The sequence below is a fragment of the Halictus rubicundus genome, chromosome 6 (assembly GCF_050948215.1).
Source record: "Halictus rubicundus isolate RS-2024b chromosome 6, iyHalRubi1_principal, whole genome shotgun sequence".
In the NCBI taxonomy this organism is placed as follows: Eukaryota; Metazoa; Arthropoda; class Insecta; order Hymenoptera; family Halictidae; genus Halictus; species Halictus rubicundus.
The window spans coordinates 8,818,845-8,838,106 of NC_135154.1; the positions used below are offsets into that span (position 1 = coordinate 8,818,845).

A 19,262-nucleotide genomic window follows, 5' to 3' on the forward strand; every position below is an offset into this window, starting at 1 on the left:
TAAGTTCTCCGACGGGCTCCATGTCTCAGGCGTTCTATAATTCGATAAAAAATTGGACTCACCAGAGATTCAGAAAATCGATCGAACGATCGCTCTTTCCCCGGGGTTCTTTAAAATCCAATCGGTTCGATGGAAAGGACGAGATTGCGCCTCGATACCGATGCGTTTTATTTTATCTGTTCCCGCACCTCGCCTTTTCGCTCTTGCACGTTTCTGAACAATCAACACATTCGGATTAATTGCGACTATGCTGTTCGGCGAGATCAAGCTTGTCGTGTGCAAAAATGATTGCCGGCTTCTTTTCGTTCGAAAATAACAATTTCGACTCGCACCGTATTGCTTCTATTGTCAGTTGCTCTCAGACTTCTCGCAGAACAGTGCCATAATTGTCACGACGCGGAAAGAGGGAACCTGGCGAATTTCCGCTGGATTTCCCAGCGAGCAGCAGATCCCTGGGGCGTGCCAGGTCCAGTGTCACCAGGTCGGACATTTCGGTGCCGAAAGCCGCAATAATTTTTGCACAGGCCTAAGTGTAGCAGAGCAATGAAACGGCCGGCGGTCCCGGAACGACGCGTCGTAAAAAGAACGTGTCGGAAGGACGGGACCCATCGGTTCCGTAACGATAAAAGCGTTAAACGGAAACGTTCCCGGTCGGAGCGACGCGAAAGTGCTCGTAGATCGGGGGGTCACGTCGGCCAAGTTACACGGTATTTGCATTTAATTAACGCGGCCGGCGCATACCGGTGTCCGTCACATCCGGCACGGTTCAATCCGAACACGCCGCGGCGAATGTAATTTGTCGTCCCAAGGTTAGAAAATCGCGATTAAATCGAGCCCCGAGCACTCCGAACCGGGCGACGATACGCCGAGCCGTTGGCCGCCATTTTGCCACGACCCGTAGTCCTCGTGGCGTTCCTGGCGAGCATACTTCGCGGCTCACTGTCCAGAAACCTCTTTTCTCGGACAAAATTCCGGCAAATTACATTTTTGGTGACACGCAAAAATGTTTCCGAGGAAAATTGTACAGAAGAGAGTACGCGACGATTCTGTTCGACAGTGCGGTGATACTTGTTAATTGACAGAAATGTCATACTCGTCTCATTGATATTTCTGCGTGCAATCTTGTCTGTCTGCGGATATCGTTACAGAAAAAAGCGTACAGCGTTCTTCGTACGGTTAACCCTTTGTACTCGAGTGGTGACTCTGATGCGCCACTAAAAATTCTTGTGGCGTTATTTCGAAGAAATTGCAAAAAGTATTGCTATAAAAATTTGTATTTAACAGATCACTAAACATTTAAATATTGTACGTGGAGATCGGATCAGTTTCGTATGGATAAAATGAAAATATTGTAAGACGGAAGAAAAATTTTAGAATTAAGACAGCGCCGAGTGCAAAGGGTTAATATAAATTTACGCAGCAAATCAAGTACTTATCAAGTACTTATCGGAAGATCATAATTGTTCTTATACAAGCTTCGTCTACAGTAGACGGTGTGCAGTGATCGTAGCACAGTTGCAGTTCGAATCGACGCTCGACACCGAGCTTCTAACGAGCTGCAACTTTCTACAAATTAGTGTAACGGATCAATTATGTTGCCGCGTCGTTCAGTTCTCCGGTACGTGATATCGTGAAACTTTTTCGTCGGTTTTATCGGGACGGTATCGGTATAATTCGAACGCGGTCCGGACGATCGGAAACGCGCGATTGCGGTCACAGGCTAGGAATAATTCTTCGATTCTAGGTTAATCGGGTAAAAGTGCCGGTAATGAAGTTCGCAGGTGTAAAGAGAAAGCGCGATCAGTCTGGCGTAACGGCGGCGAGCGCGTTGTCAAGGGTCACTTTTACTCGCGCGAGAAAGGACCTTGGGAAGTTAGGGGATGAAATTCTGTTAACCCCTGCGACATCGAGACAGACTCGCGATGAGGATCAGAGACTAATAAATATGTATGTTATTAATAGACAGCGGATTTTATGCACTTATGACGAAAATGAGTGGGCGTAATTTCAAACAGTAAAAAAATTAGATGTCTTTAATAATGCTGTTATATTATTGCTGTATTGTTTGTATTGTATTATATGCCGTCTATTGAACGTATTAAAAAAGAAAATAACTTTCTACTTGGTTCCAGTTTGTTGCAATTGTTGTAGAAAAATTGTTTTCACTTTATGTAGCAACCAATTGTGCTAACTTCTTAAAAAAAAATTCAAGTAGTATAGTCGAATATTGACAAAGTTATGCGATTTTTAAGAGCGTTCGAATATTAGTGGGAGTCACTGGATATCCTTTGGAGAAAACATTGGCATGCTATAGATATAAATTATCTCATATTTTTCTTTTAATTCTGAAAGATAAAGAATTTTTAATCATTACAACCAGAAGATAAATAGTAGTGCAAGGGGTTAAGAGAGTAGAACGATCATTTTTCGCAAAATTCTGTAGAAGATTATTAGACCGCGTTTTAAATATCTCTTTTTTTCTTAATTCTGAAAGATGAAGAATTTTTAATCATTACAACCAGAAGATAAATAGTAGTGCAAGGGGTTAAGAGAGTAGAACGATGATTTTTCTCACAATTCTGTAGAAGATTATTAGACCGCGTTTTAAATATCTGTTTTTTTCTTAATTCTGAAAGATGAAGAATTTTTAATCATTACAACCAGAAGATAAATAGTAGTGCAAGGGGTTAAGAGAGTAGAACGATGATTTTTCTCACAATTCTGTAGAAGATTATTAGACCGCGTTTTAAATATCTCTCTTTTTTTAATTCTGAAAGATGAAGAATTTTTAATCATTACAACCAGAAAATAAATAGTAGTGCAAGGGGTTAAGAGAGTAGAACGATCATTTTTCGCAAAATTCTATAGAAGATTATTAGACCGCGTTCTAAATGTCTCGAAGGAAGAAGGCTCACGTTGTATAATTAATTGACTAAAGTGAACATTTTCCTCCGTTAAAAGATAAAAGCACAAGGGAGCGTAGAGTGTTCCGTCTTTTCGGCCGTGACTGTAGAAGAGCGAGGAGCTCCTCCGAGAAATTTCGTCTCCGGAGCGAGGGTGAACTGTTATCGTAAGCGTGCCGGTCGGAACGGACCTAACGACGACGATATCCTCCCTTCCTCGAGTTCTCCATCCCCTCTGCCGAATCGACCATCCCTCGCACACGCGTGTACTGGTTCGCGCAATTGCTGTCCATCGCCCCGAGGTTTGCGAGTTTGCGTCCCCCGACAATTCCGGTAATACCTACGACCCTGCGAGTCGCGAGCCACGAACCACGAGCCACGGGCAAGTGCTACCCCTCTGGATACTGTTACCCGCTAATTGAGCATCTAGGGGATTCTGTAATTTTCGTACCGCCATTCTCCTACCGGACCGAGCCACCTCTCTCTCCACCTTTTTCTCTCGTTGTCTTCTCTCCGCTATTCTCCCCTGGAACGCGTATCCCGTGTTGTTTCTCCATTTTTCCCGTTTTCCCTCGCGTCCCGTGTTTTCTTATCCCTGTCCTCCTTTTTAATTATTCAGCTCGCGCCACCTCGGTCGAGATTCCTTTCGATTCCGTGTTCGGTTGCAACACCTGCGCCACGCTTCCTCCAAATGCAATTTTATCTCGAAAGCAAAGTTTTATTGTAGACTTTTGTTCTATCTTTCAATTCCACTTTTTAAATTATCTGTATCAATCGTATTAAGAGCCAGGGTAATTGCTGTATAATTTCGATATTATGAATTCCGACGCCAGAAACGTGCTTCAAGTTTTCGGATTTATTTCGCAGAGAATCAAGACAAAATATAGCTCAACTTGTAGCTGGAGATATTTTCCAATGCGCGCTGCTCTCGATTTCATTCAGAAAACTCGTCCAACGCACATCGTCAATTTTTGGCCTACTTCCAGTGCACGGTAGATTGAACCTTCCTCTTTCGAACGAGCCCTTTCCCAGCGAAAAATGTTCTCATATAAGGACGAAAAGTCGAGGCACGTAAAACCATTTTTCGTCTATTAGTGTCGGTAACCTGGTCACTCTACCTTATCGCCAATCTACGGAGTCTTGGCTATCCCTTGAACAATCTTGAAAATTCTTCGATTCGTTCGAACAAAATATTGAACGCTACCGACCCGTGCACCGGAGGATCAAAAGAGGAAACTAACGTTTGGCCACTGGAGCTGGTTTTCCGGCTATGGCGTGCGACAATCAGAAGTTAGCGGCAAGTGAGCCGTGGCCGTTTCGGAATTCCCGTGGAATCTCTAATTCGAAACATCCGGAGGTCAGAGGACAGAAACCGGGGGCTCTTATTAGATTCCGACGATCGCGATGTTGACGTTGGCCAGGAGCAGGGGCAACCGCCGCGGTCACGAGGATCGCTGCGCGATCAACGAAGGGAAAATGCGTTTGTCCATGTTGTGCCGAGCGTTGCTTAGCCGGCGAGGGACGATCGCTAACGGGTCCGCTCGAGTCGACGGACACCCGATTGTTAGTTAGGACAAACGCGGACTAACCGGCGGCGATGACGTTTCTCCCATCTCTTCCGCTCTCCTCTGTACGCGCGCGTTTTCTCTTCGCGTGCCTTCGCCCGGTTTATCTGCCGGGTTTATCGTGCCGCGACTCGAACAAGGGACCCCGAGACAACCGCCGAGAGAATCGGAGACGCGATGCACACACTCGACTTATTCCGTTCTGGTTCCCGTGCTCGTTCGATAAATTCCGAACGACGCGACGCGCAAACCGCCGTTTCCATAATCCAGCCGCACTTTTTCCTCCAAAAGTCAAATTTTCAACTTCCTCAGAAAACAGTGAAATGTCCAATAGCCTCCCAAATGCGCAGCGTAACTTTAACACCAGGTTCACGGAGCACTAAACGTAGTGACCATTTTACATTAATTTATCAAAATAACGAGAATCTGCTGTCCAAATTTTTAGCCATTTTTGTTTTTAATAGTATATATTAAAAGAAAGAAATTTTTTAATAATTCCTCACGGATGTATCTTTGGAATCTCAATAATTGTACATTAAAAATATTAGAAGCCTATTAATATTATGAAATTTTTTAATAATTCCTCACGGATGTATCTTTGGGATCTCAATAATTGTAAATTAAAAATATTAGAAATAATATTAATATTAAGAAATTTTCTAATAATTCCTCACGGATGTATCTTCGGAATCTCAATAATTGTAAATAAAAAATATTAGAAGCCTATTAATATTAGAAATAATACTAATATTAAGAAATTTTTTAATAATTCCTCACGGATGTATCTTCGGAATCTCAGTAATTGTAAATTAAGAATATTAGAAGCCTATTGATATTAGAAGAAATATTAGAAATTAAAAATATTATAAGTGATCTCTCTGTATAAGTCGCCAAGTCCTGGACGATAAATGTCGCGGAATTATCCCCACTACCGCGGGGTATACCGCGAAGCTCGAGAGGCTTCGGGCGTCGAGGAGCGTAAACATAACTCGGGTATGTGTCCTATACGATACACGACGCTGACATGAGCCGTGTCGTTGACGTATATCGAGAATTCACGGTATTGAAGTAGAAATTAAGCTAGAAAAGGTGAAGAACAAAATGAGAATGAACTGTTTCGTTTTTCTCTTGTGATAATTCGATGCCCGACCTTCCGGAGTGTCCGAGCTTTGAGACTCGGGTTTTTCTTTTCCGATAACAGAATTTTCGTGCAAACCGAGTGCTCACCTGTGTTCCGAGAGCACGGGCACAGGGAAGAAGAGTCAGAAGAGTCTCGAAAGGGCAGGACTCCGGCCGCGATCGATTTTGTTCCGGCTGCGTGACTCATCCGAACGAACGGAGGTTCTTCCTTGCAAGAAGGAACCTTTCCTGGCCAAGGTCTCGCCTAACCGCAACAGCCGGAGAGGAAAAGAGGGAAATCTTCTCGTCGTGACCGTACACACACACGCGCGCGCGCGCGTGTTTACGCGCAGTGTTTACCTGTACAATTGTTCGCCGCGCAGCAGCGCCGGAAAGGAAGATTTCGTCGAATGCAACGCGGCTCGTGCGTGCATTAAGGGATGCAATCTCCGTGCGCAAGCCTCCACAGGTTGTCGTCAATTTTTCTTTGTCCCCGTGACCCTGGGGAATACTATTTTAAATGTTCGGCCGGCTTGCTTCCGTTTTCCTGACGCGGCTCCCGCTTAACTTGTTGAGCGAATTTCACTGGTATTGCATGCCTCTGCATTTTATTTATAAATGTTGAACGTTCAATTTCAAAGAATTTCTCAATTTTTAGTAAACGTAAAATGGAATTAATCCTCTCGTGAAGGTCTTCTATTAACAACGAATCTACCAACCATTAAAATGGCAACCCTAAATTTACTGAGATTGTCCATAATGTTCAATGTAATAAATGCTTGGCCAAGGAAATTTATACCACTATTTTCCACATGTGAATTTTTATAGCTTGAATAACTGTAAAATGTACAACCGGTCATTTTGACCGTGGTAGGTTTAGCGTTAAATTTTCCGATGGGTCTCGCACTCTCATTTTTGTCCAAAACGACACACGTGATGTTTAACGAATACTTGTTGGACGTCGCTTGAGAGTACGAGCGAATACTCGATACATGTCAACAGCACGGGTCTTGCCAGCGCCATGTATCGTGCAGGAGACGTGCCCGAGCCGTGTTATGTTTACCGAGGCCTGTTCGTGGCGCCTTCCGGGGTATACCCCGCGGCAGTGGGGATAATTCCGCGACGTTTATCGTCCAGGCCTTGGCGACATATATAGAGAAATCACTGTAATTGTTTTCTCACTGGCATAGAGGGTTCGCTGAGGGTTGAAAGATGTGTAAATGGTTTTTCTTCTTTTGACAATAAATAAGAGGAGGCAGGGCGAGGATTGCAGGTAGAAATTGCGTTGTACGAGGTTATTGGAGGCGAGCTATAGTTCGTCAGGGAGCCGGCAATAGAATCGCGTGCCAGAAAGTTCCATTAAAATGAAAATCTGATCTCGGCCACGGAACTCGAGGACGGAAGGGGCGCGGGAGGTTAGGTTTTCCTTCTTAATTTACCGTTTACTTTGCCCTAATCTAGAAAGTAGCGTACCGCCGCCTGTCCCTCGGCCGCATTAGATCGCCGCGTAGCGTAATCGCGATGCACAATCGATGGATCGGTCCTGTTCCAATTTAACGGTGCGTTCCCGCGTTAAATATAACGAGAGGAACGGTTTACGTGGCCCGGCACTACAACCGGAGACAATTGAATAACGAGACTAATTAGTGTCCCGCTTGCGCGGCTGGATGAAAGGTAAATTTTGGTCGGGGCGCGACGATGGCGGCGGCGGCGGTCGTCGACACGCATTCATCGTTATTTGTACGTTTGTGCTTTGCATAAATTTCGCGATTGTTACCTGCCCGCTCGATCCGGCATAATTTATCGGGCCACGGTGGGACAGAGAGGATCCTTTGGCAAGAGCTGTTTGCTACTCTAGAACCAACCGCGAGGCACACTCGTTTATAATCTGATTGGCATTGTTTATTGCTAACGCGTCTTTATTCGCCGATGATCATTCCATCATTTTTGAAAGTCGTGGCTAAGCATTTCTTAACTCGGAGACCAAACACTTTTGCCATTCTAAATTATTTCCATTGTACAATTATTGTCTTTACTCGATATATGTCGCAATTATCTAGCCGATACAAGTCCCAGAACTATCCCCACTGCCAATAATATCTTCTAGCCGATATATGTCCCTGGGTAGACCCGCGTTGTGGACATACATCGAGAAAACACTGTAATGTTTCCATACTTCTGTAGAATTTTTTTAATTTTTGCATTTTTAATAGTGTAAATAGTATTTTCAAGAATGGCACAGCAATTTGGTGCCTCAGAGTCGCCACTCGAGTGCTTTGACTTCTCAAGAAAATTTTCTGCGAATATCTCGGGAAGTTGCAATTTCCGGCGAAAACGAGAATCATATTCACGTCGAAACGAATAGAATGACGTATAAAAGGAGGGGGGGGGGCGTTAATTATAAAGTTCCGTCGACCCCTCAACAGCAACTTCGAGAATCGATAATTCATTCTCAGTAATCTGATAATTTCGTTTGGAATTACGAAAAGATAATAATAATAATTATTATTATTTTTCAATAATCAAGTAGAGAATTTCTACCTGTAATTCTTCACGGTGTTACTTTGCTACTTTATTTACGAACACATAGAATCCCTCAACTGTCATTTGGGTATATCGGTGAGTTTTGTAAGTTTCCCTGTTGCCTGCCTCTACCGTTGCCAGGTATGTCCAGAAAAGCCATAATCGTTCACCGCTGTATTCTCGAGTTTCCTGGTAGTGCACGCTACATAATACTGGCAGATTTGCGTAACAAAATAGCTGGTTGGGTAGCAGAACACGGCGGAGATACCGGCTAACAAAGTGCGTTCACGGCCTCGCATATTACACAAGTTTTGGCAAAGGAATAACGCGGAAAACTACAGGAAAATTTCTGCGTTTTTCCGAGACATCGTTTCGGAAACAACATGTTCGTCGTAGCTTTCGGAGACTTGAAAAACTTCAGCTCGGAAGATGTAAAGTCAGATCTAAGTCGCAGTAAAGTCTCGATCTAAGTCCAATCCTCGGGTCCGTGCTGTGACATACATCGTGTAGGACTACTATCTTCTCGTGGCCGCGTCGTGAACCTTGTCCTTCGCGTGGACGATTATGAGAGTGAATTGTAAGTAAAAATTCTTAACGAATTGGTCTGTTTGTTTATTACATGTTCATTAGATCTGCATGCGAGATAGAAATTGTTTGCATCAATTGGAAGAGAAGGGAGCCAAATAGAATCGTCTATCTTCCTTTAATGACTTTAACAAGCTGATGTCGATACATTGATATACTGACATACGTTCAATCTGTTCACCACTTTAAATTGTGAAACACGTTAGGAGCAAAACACCGATTCCCAATGTCCGAAATGCACACAATTCAGCAGACGATTGAACTTGTTAATAAACTGAGGGGTGCCTGGGTGGAAGAGCTGAGCTGACCGACGAGCTGTACGTCAAAAAAAAAAAAAAACTAATGAGATTTCAGAGCTGGATAATGGCGAAACGCTGGACCCGATGAACGATTTTTCCCCACGGATAGAGAACGGAGCGTGGCGAACGATCGAAAATACACGGTCCGCCACCGGCGAGAACGAAATATGCAGTTGGAGTGGTCGATCCTTGAGCAGAGAGAGCCTAACTAGGTCCGCAGGGACCACAGGGCCCCTGTGCCCCACCTCTGCCCCCGCCGAAGGCGAAGAGGACGTTGAGGAAGGCAGAGAGAGCCCACTACCTACCAGCCCGAGACACACCATTCTTCCTTCCTTTCGAACCGATTATTCGACCCTATTCCCTACCTCCCTCCTTCGCACTTGTCCTTCTTTTTTCGCTAGCCCCGTCGCCCTCTATCTCTCTCGCTGTCTCCTTCGTTTACGAAGCCTCTCGGTCATGGATCGTGTCTCGATCAGCGGTGCTCATTTTTCTTCGGGGACACGACCAGAAACCGTAACTAGACTGACGATCTTCGCCTGAAATATTTCCTAGCTCGGTCGCAACACGCCGGGGTGAGATTCAAATTTCGCGTCATCCCCTGGCCACTTGTCCTACGATTTATTTGTCACCCAACCGAAACCGTAACTGTTGTAGACTGAAGATCTTCATGCGAAGAAAACATTCTCTATTCCGGTTATCAAATATTGGGGTAAAATAGACATTCTTTAATTTCATCCCTTAGCCACTTGTCCTACGATTTATTTGTCACCTAACCGAAACCGTGACTGTTGTAGACTGAAGATCTTTATGCGAAGAAAACATTCTCTATCTCGGTTATCAAATATTGGGGTAAAATAGACATTTTTTAATTTCATCCCTTATCCACTTGTCTTATGATTTATTTGTCACCTAACCGAAACCGTAACTGTTGTAGACTGAAGATCTTCATGCGAAGAAAACATTCTCTATCTCGGTTATAAAATAATGGGGTAAAATAGACATTTTTTAATTTCATCCCTTAGCCACTTGTCTTATGATTTATTTGTCACCTAACCGAAACCGTAACTGTCGTAGACTGAAGACCTTCATGCGAAGAAAACATTCTCTATCACGGTTATCAAATATTGGGGTAAAATAGACATTTTTTAATTTCATCCCTTAGCCACTTGTCTTATGATTTATTTGGCACCCAATCCAGTGCCATAATTGTTACAACTAGACCGACGATCTTTGTGTCAAATAAAAATGTTCTAACTTAGTTGTAACACTCTGAAGTAGAATAGAAATTTGTTTAGTTCATCCCTGAACCACTTGCCTCGTGATTTACTTCGTTCCCAATCCAGACCATAGTTGTTATACTTAGACTGTCCATCTTTAAGCAAAGTAAAGATTGTCTATACCTTGGTGCAACGATCTCGCAAATCTATTTTCTTTTTTTCATAAACAACGTAGTTATTGATGTTTTAGAACAACTGTGCTTCATTTCATGTTCTTCATTCCCCACCCAATAATAAACCTCCCTGAAGAGAAATTGCTTAACGCTCCAGTGTACAACAGCAATTTTTGGTTAACATTTCTAGGAAAAGCTCGGGGCTTTTGAAACTGCCAAAAGTAAGAGATAATGAAATAGATAATGATAAATCGAGATTACAAATGTAGGTGATACAAGAAAAATGTCGGTTACGACAGAAAAAATTCGGTGGGCGTACTGGACGGAGAGAGAGAGAGAGAGAGAGAGAGAGAGAGAGAGAGAGAGAGAGAGAGAGAGAGTGAGAGAGAGAGAGATTCGAACGGATGAATGGTTAAAGGGGAAGAAGACACGGGGCGGATAGTAAAAAAGAGTTGGTCGAAAGAAAATTTCCTGCGGCCTAACAGGAAGATGCTAAAGAGAGGAACAACGGGGCGAAGTTAATGACAGAGAAAAAAAAAGTGAGGAAAGTAATGGGGAAAGAGGAAAACGTTGGAGGAGGGTCTCGAGCGAGGAGTTAAAAGGACGAGGATAGGAATCGGATAGAAAAGGAAAAGAATAGAAGAATGTTAAATACAGCGAGAAGGGGGAGAGAGGTGGAAACAAGGGTTGGGGCGAAGGGGGACAGAGAGAGAGAGAGAGAGAGAGAGAGAGAGAGAGAGAGAGAGAGAGAGAGAGTGGGAGGGAGAATTGGGTAAATAAAACGAAAGTGAAAGAGACGGATGGAAAGAGAGAGAAAGGGAGAGAGAGGGGGGGACGGTGCAGCCTGGAGCTAGGCACGGCATTCCAGGACCCAGCCTCTCCTCTTCGTCCCTTTGCCAGGATCAGGGTCAACATCAGGATCGTTGAATGGATAAGCGGACCTCTAGGCATCCCCTCGCTGCATCGACCGTACAAACAGTTCCATGCGGGTCGAATTGCACTCCTTCGATTATCGAGAACGTAACAGACGCGCGGTCTAGGAACCCTCGGTTTAGGGATGCTCGATGTCGGTATGGTCCAATTCGATTCTCTTGGTCACCTAACTATCTCGTAATTTTTGAAAGCCGATTCCTCGTCGAAGACTTCTTAACCCTCCGTACGCTATGCCGGAGACAAGGATACAAGGATACAAGTGGGGATAAGCTCGAACCACCGTCAATATTTACAATTTTATTCAGATATAAGGCGACGCTATTTATTTCGAAATAAGAATACTTGTTCTTCATACCTTCTTCGTCGCCTTATATCGAAAGAAAACTGTACCGAAATATCGGCGTGGGTCCGAAGTGACTCAGGCATAGGCCTGGAATCCGAGGGTTAATGGATCCTTCGACAGCAATTGTGAACCAACAACTCGCCCCCGGAAACGTTATACAGGGTGTCCCAAAAATGTTGTACTTCCTTGAAAAGGACGATTCCTATTTGAAGTAACTTTTTCCCTTGCGAAAATATTTTCCGCAGCTTTGTTAAGCAGTTATTAACAATTAATATAAACTATAACCCAATCCTCCAGAACGAAGCCGCGGAGAAGATTTTCCCAAAGGAAAAAGTTATTTCAAAAGACCTTGGGAATCACCCTTTCTGAAGGACATACAACATTTTTGGGACACCCTGTGCAATCGTTTCGTTCGGAATTGTAAATTCCGAAGTTCCTCTTACAGCACAATTATTGAAAATCTTATTAATGGGCTTCCGGTAGCTAAAAAATAATGTTTAATTGTAGATAGGAGGGGGCAATCTGACGAAAGAGACTTGCCACGACTTATCGGTTGTACAAGTGAATTCGTGAAACGGGCCAATAATTATTTATTTCATTTATTTCGGTGGGATTCGGTTTATTTACGAGCGACGAGGACTCGGCTCGAAAATATGATTCTTTTATGTACGCTACGGTACTTTTATGGTCCACGATAAACCATTAACGACGCTTTTATGCCTGTGTCGAATTCGCGACAAACACGCCGCGCGTTTTTATTTGCTCCGTTTGAAATAGATTCGAGTAGATCGCTCGAGTAATCCGGACAGATATATATATATACAGGTTCGATGATGAATGATCGCTCGAACACGAGGCTAAATTAACAACCGGTTTAACACGTATACGGCTCTCGAAATTAGGTACGCGAGAGGGAGAGAGATCCTTGCGGGATGTTTCAACATTTAACGTTTCCGCTTTGCAGTTTCGTTTAACATTTTTTCCTTATTTATCGTATCGAGTCGTTTCGCAAGTAATGCGAATTTTCCTTCGCGTTTTTTTTTTTTTTTGGAAGGTGAAATGAGAAAATTACAATCCTAACCGATATATGAAATTACAATCCTAACTCTGTGTACTTTCCTACGATGCTCGTACCTTTTGTTCATTTCTCACACCGATTTCACAGTTATTCGAAACTCTCACTTTTATACTCGAGTCGTATCTCACACACTTTATTTCCTACGATATTCATTTTTAAAATCACCCGGTGACTATCATCGATTTTTCCCGTTGCTCATACGACTGTATTTTATTGACGATTTTAGATTTTAGGAGAGTATGCAAAGTTACAACGTACACGACAAGCAATTAAACATTTTATAGTATCTAGAAACATACTGCCCGTCAAATCGTTACGATTTTATAGCGAAGCATGAAATCCTCCTTGAAGTACGTTCGCTAAAAGCGCTCGATGATGAAATGTATGTGTGCCACGTATGAAACGGAAAGCCAGTAGAAAATCGTAAATTTTTATATGCACGTAGAAACTGATACGCCGTAATCTTCTTAGAAAATGTCGAAGAATTTTTAATTAACGGGACGACGTACGATGCGCGATTTTTCCGAGTACAGTCAATTCTCGATGTATGTCGTCAACACTCGCCAGCGGTAGTGGGCATAATCCCGCGACATTTATCATCCAGGCCTTGGCGACATATATAGAGAAATCACAAGAGTAAACAATAAGGTTGCGATCGTATATGCAAGCTTTTCATTTTTATTACAACACAGGTTTCAATAAAAAAATTGATTGAATCCTTTCTCATAAGCTCTCTATAATCTCAACAATTGTGAAATAAATAGAACCGGTCGATTAGACCAGTGACGGTAGGCGGAATGTTAATATTAGATGACAATGACATATTATTCGAGTACAATTCATGATCAAACGCAAAAATAAAAATTCTCCACAAAAATCCACCCCTCCCGCTCCGGAGTCGAATGCAAAATAAAAGCATTTCCCCTCGTCTTGAACCGTTCCGTGTCTCGTCGATTCATTTTTGCCACGAACGCACGAAATCCGCGGTCACCGATAAAATTTCACCGTAAAAGTTCGCTGCCAAAAATCTGCAGCGATGTTGTCACCGATAAAACGTCGTCATGAAAATTCACTGGCACTTCGATCGCCGTTCAGTCTCTTAACAACATTCTATAAACTCTCGGCCGGGGCTTTCGGAAAGACGGAGTTTATAAAATTATTTATCTTCATTGATTCGAAACAAAGGAAAATACGAAACTGCAGAAACGACGGCGAACGAAAATCTCCAGATTTTTGCGAGAGAACGCACGATCGTTCGCACCGTGGGCACAAGCCAGGGGGTCGCCATTTCCATTTGCCTCCTCGTCCCTGGGGGCCTTTGAAGGATCAAGGATCAAGGATCAAATCGCCCACCGGCAGCGAGGTTTTCCCGTGGCAGGGGGAACTTTCACTGGCAAACGGAAAGAACCGGAGCCCCGAGGCAGCGAGCGCGCTTATGGCTGGGCTTATCGCTCGCGATCGTTGTCAATAATTATCTACGTCTATCTCGTCGTTATTATTTTTGCGCCCGATCAGTGAGACTGGCGGGCTGCTCTCCGTACTCTCGGGCCGGAGCGCCGATAAGATCATGTTTATCGGGCCGTTGCCGGGCCGGTTAGGTCCGGATTAGGCTCGCAAAGCCTTCGCTCGCCTTCGTCCTGAGAGACGCGGCTCCGCTCCTCGACACGACCACACGACGGATTTAGAATTTTGTTCGTTATTACTAAAAATATACACGGGTCGAGGGTGTTCCGAAGAAATCTGTGGTGCGATAGTGGTGCCGGAGTGCGCCCCGGGGGGGAGGGGGGACTACGGGGGTGGGTTTCCAGGGACTGGTCGCTAGGCAACTTACGCCCCCACCCTGCAAGGGCAACGTGCTTTTCCATGCTCCCCTGTCTATAGGGTGATCCGTCAAAATTTGGCCAACCGTGCACGCCCGATGCTTCGAAGATGATGCCCGAAACCTGGTCCGGGAGCCACTCTAACAGCGGATGCGTGTGACGCGCGACAGATCCAGAAAAACCTGCAAATGGGAAAAATGACTGCACCCTTGGATCCGGGGGACGCGTCCCACGGAAAGGCTTTCTCGCTGACAGCGCTATGATAGCGACAGTGATTTAGGTATACAGTACGACGATACTATAAGACATTCCACGAAACCATCCACCTACAGCCACTAATATTCGCACGCTTTTGAGAATCGTATAACTGTATTGCTTTTTCATATGGTAAGTTGCACCATTTTCGTATGTTTAACATGAAAAAAAAATATATAAAATTATATAATATAGATTTATATAGAATAGAATATAAAATTATATAGAATATAATATAGAATTATAGAATATTTTTACTTTGTATTATCGATATTATGAATTCTGACGCCAGAAACGTGCTTCGAGTTTTTCGCTTTATTTCGCAGAGAATCAAGACAAAATATAGCTCAATTTGAAGCTGGAGATATTTTCTAGTCCGCGCTGTTCTCGATTTCGTCCAGAAAACTCATCCAATGACATAAAAATGCTTGCACATCGTCAATTTTTGGCCCTCTTCTAACGCTTATATCACCAAATATCTGCATAATCTCGGCGGCTCCTGACCAGTGCGCGCTAGATTGAACCTTCCTCTTTCGAACGAGCCCTTTATCAGCGACAAAATATTCTTATATAAGGACGAAAACTTGAGGCGCGTAAAACCATTTTTTGACGGTAATGTAGTCACTCTACCTTATCGCGAATCTACCAAGACCGGGCCCTTATGCACCGTTCATGGCAGAATCGGCGGTTCGAACGTGAAATGAAACGAAATGACACGCGACCAAGTTCGCCGTGCGTCATTCGGTGAAATAAAATATCACGAAGTGGCCGGCATGGTGCAAACCGCGTTGCTAAACGAGGGTCAGTAACCCAAGGGACCGTGTGGAAGACGGACAGGTCTGTCAGGAGACTATCATCGTTCCCGACGACGATTGCGATATAAACGAGCGGCGTACACGAGGCGCAAAACTTTCTGGAATCATTAGGTATTCCGATTCAAGGAAACACCCTGCTAATGTACAGCGAGAGAGAGAGAGAGAGAGAGAGAGAGAGAGAGAGAGATCTTTGGTGGCCACGACACGATCCTTCGATTCCGCTCTCGGCTCTCGAACCGTTCTCCCTGCCTTCGGCTCGTCCTCGTTAAAAAGGCTTTGAAACGAGCGCATAAAATATGCACTCGCTTGACCGTCTCACGACTTCCTGTTCGCGCGTCGACGGGGCTCCGCTTCGCAAGATTCGCCGAAAAGAGGAAACGTCTTTCCATCCGCGTCACTCATCTTGCCGCGGGAACGCCGACCGCCACGCGGACCGCTTTCAAAACGACGCACACTCTTCGAACAGTTATTATAAAATTATAAAATCAGTAACTTCTAAACTAATCCGTTTGCGACCATAGACCTCCAATACTTTTTCGAAGACGACAAGAAGGTGCGTCGAAAAAGAAAATTTTAGGGAAGGTTAGCCATCAGATTTTGCAATTTTTAAATTTTTAAATTTTAAAGCACCTCTCGGCCCACGTTCGAGATCGCGAACGTGGATTTTATTTTTTATTATTTCTTAGTGGACCGACATTTTATGCTCTTCGAACTGTTATGCGCCGAAATTCAATAACTTCCAAACTAATCCGTTTTCGACCAGAGACCCCCAATACTTTTTCGAAGACGACAAGAAGGTGCATCGAAAAAGAAAATTTTAGGGAAGGTTAGCCATCAGATTTTGCAATTTTAAAATTAAAAAATTTTAAAACACCGCTCGGTCTAGGTTCGAGATCGCGAACATGACCTTTATGTTTTACTATTTTTCAGTGGACCGACATTTTATGCCACAACTTAACAATAAATAACAGTGCCGATAAGAAACCTATGTAACGGTAACGTATAATAATTTATGCAAAAAAGTGTCTCTAGGTCGTTGTTACTGAATGTTGTGTAGGTTTAAAAACGGGACCTTCAGCTCCACTCTGTGCACAAGTTACCTGAGTAAGGGTTCAGGGATAGAAAGGTGCCCGACATTCTTCCGGAAATATGTCGTAACTGTCACAGTAAATTCTCGATATATGTCAACAGAAAGGGTCTTCGCAGCGTCATGTATCGTCCAGGAGACCTAGCCGAGCCGTGTTATGTTTGCACTCCTCGGGGTCTTCGGCGTCTCGAGTTTCTTATCCCCGCGGTAGTGGGGATAATTCCGCGACATTTATCATCGAGGTGTTGGCGACATATACAGAGAAATGACTGTATTGTTGGTTATTGTCGCGTCGGGGGCCACGTAGACGCGTGTCCGTTATCGGAACCGGGTGTAGGACAGCGACGCTAGGAATCTCGAGGAGCGAACAAGAAAAGAGGTGTGTGGGAGCGGAGGAAAAGGTATCGGAAAGCGCGAGGGGCTAGGTAAAAGGAAACGCGGGTAGGAGAGCGGCGGAGGTGAATGCGAACGGGCAACGCAGGGTGTGTCGCGAATGAATGCGATCCGACGCCATTTTGAAAGGGTACGGGAATTAATGGCGATAGGAAAAAGTAGATTGCGAAAACGCGACCGTTAAGGATTCATCATCGGTTGCGCCGATTTCAGGGTGCCCGGCGAGAGACCGGGGAAACCCGGGGAAAACGTGCCGCCATTTTCTCTCGTTGTAAACCGCCGCACGGTCGTGTGCGAAGTTGCATTTTTAGCAGGTGCACGGAGTAGCTGCTCAAGGCAGTTTTGACGGTAGCAAAATGGCCGAAAATGCCGAGAAATGGCCGCGGCGATATAAATGCTAACTCGGCACCGATTTGCATAAAAAGCAATGCGCTAGGCTAGGTTCGGAACGCAAGAACCGATTGGCCGTTGCAGACACAACCCTGGCATGTCTTTTTCACGTGACGGTGATCGTTTTGCATGTGGTGGAACGTATGGGAACAGCATTGTTGTATAAAAGTTGATTGCACTGTTATGCACGATGGAAATGGAGGCGGCGTTGAAAGGAAAAGTCCTGGGACGTCTTATTGGCGACGAGCGGACTCGGTGATCTTCCAAATGCTTATGCGAAAGTATATTTCAGTGGTATGTGCCGTTTATGATTGTCGTCTTCTGTGATTCGACATTGTTTGCTGAATTTTACTAATCAATTCGTCGCGAATGAAACCAAAATTTCGTTCGGTTTAATGCGATCGGTATCATTCTGTACAATAAAATTAAACAATGTAGAATTAGAACAACAATGTAGAAGATCATATTTTTGAAAGAAGTACTAAGGATGGGAACATGCTCCGACGCATAAACTAATGTTAAAACGTTCAGCGGTGTACTTTCCTCAATTTTTTTAAAAAGTTAACTCGGTCATTAGACAAGGCGATTGCTCGAGCCACGCGATTTGGGCTTCTCGAAATTCGTTTTTCAGCGCGACTTTAAAGTTATCGAGTGATAACGATTATTGCAAATGATCGGCTTCCAGATAAGTACAGACACTCTCGCGATCGTTCGAACAGAAAGTCGGTGGCGAGATCATAAAAGGCGGTCCGGCGCGGATTTTAATAGCATCGGCAAGAAAGCATTCATTATCATCCATTATGTTGTCCACGCGAAATCGTAGATCCACGCAAAAGTGGTAAACGATCCAGGTCACACCGAGCACGCAACTTTCGACCCGCTTTTCCTGTGTCCGTGCCCTGTCGTAAAGGGTTTATTGCGAGTCACATTCCTCTCCCTTTAAATGTCGCTTAAAACTGCCATGATTTTTTCTTGTTAGCCAGCGCCGCCGCGAAATTTATGGCTGTTGCGAACGCGGTACCGCGCGCCAACGAATCGGAAAAATCAAAGAAAAACTCTCGGTGCCGACGGTTTCGTTTTTTACTTTTTTTTTTTTAGTTATTTTATCAGCAAATCGTTCGTTGTTACACTCTGCGCTCCGAAGCACGTTCTCTAGTTTATAGTTGAATTTCATTTGCATGCGCCCGACGAGAAACAACCGTGCGCGCCGTAGCTATACTGAGGGTCCACCTAATTTTCCGTTCAAATAATTGAAGTCCGGGATCGGATAAATGCAGTCCATTAAACATTCGCTCGTATATAATAATGCTTCAAACCGTACAGAGGGAATGGATTTGCGTGAACAATGCATCTATGACTCTTGGCGAGTCCATCTTTTATTCATTCTATAACGTAGACACGGCACCGGACTAATGGTCGTATCAAATTATTTAATGGCTCTCGGAGAACGGGACATTTAAAATAAAATAAATTATGAAACATACACATTTTGTTTGAATTTTTATATTTTATTACATACTCGGTTGTCCCGCAAAGTAACGCTAAAGGCGTCCGCGCCTCGGGATAATAATATTTTTTAAACGCGTTTGCGCTAAACTAAAATCTCGTTCGAAGAAACGCAGGTGTACCTGCACCGGAGGCGGGCAAATTAATAAATCGATATCGCTGAACAAGCTATACCACGTTACAGCACTAGAGGAACCAAGTTCTAAACCAAGTGGTCAAATAAATATTTCACGTGTCGCCGACCAGGCACAGCCGAGA

General features: G+C 44.0%; 1 protein-coding gene across 6 annotated transcripts in view; it reads right to left on the minus strand.

Annotated features, from left to right (window-relative positions):
- The window catches only part of Wge (BAH domain and coiled-coil containing protein winged eye), a 153,044-nt gene that overhangs the window by 71,274 nt on the left and 62,508 nt on the right, over window positions 1-19,262 (minus strand). Inside the window, exon 2 of one of the 6 annotated variants that reach the window (XM_076789786.1) lies at window positions 63-213. The exons of the other annotated variants lie outside the window; for them this stretch is intronic. The gene's annotated coding sequence lies outside the window, so the exon portion shown is untranslated. The remainder of the gene's footprint in view (window positions 1-62; window positions 214-19,262) is intronic. 6 annotated transcript variants of the gene reach the window in all.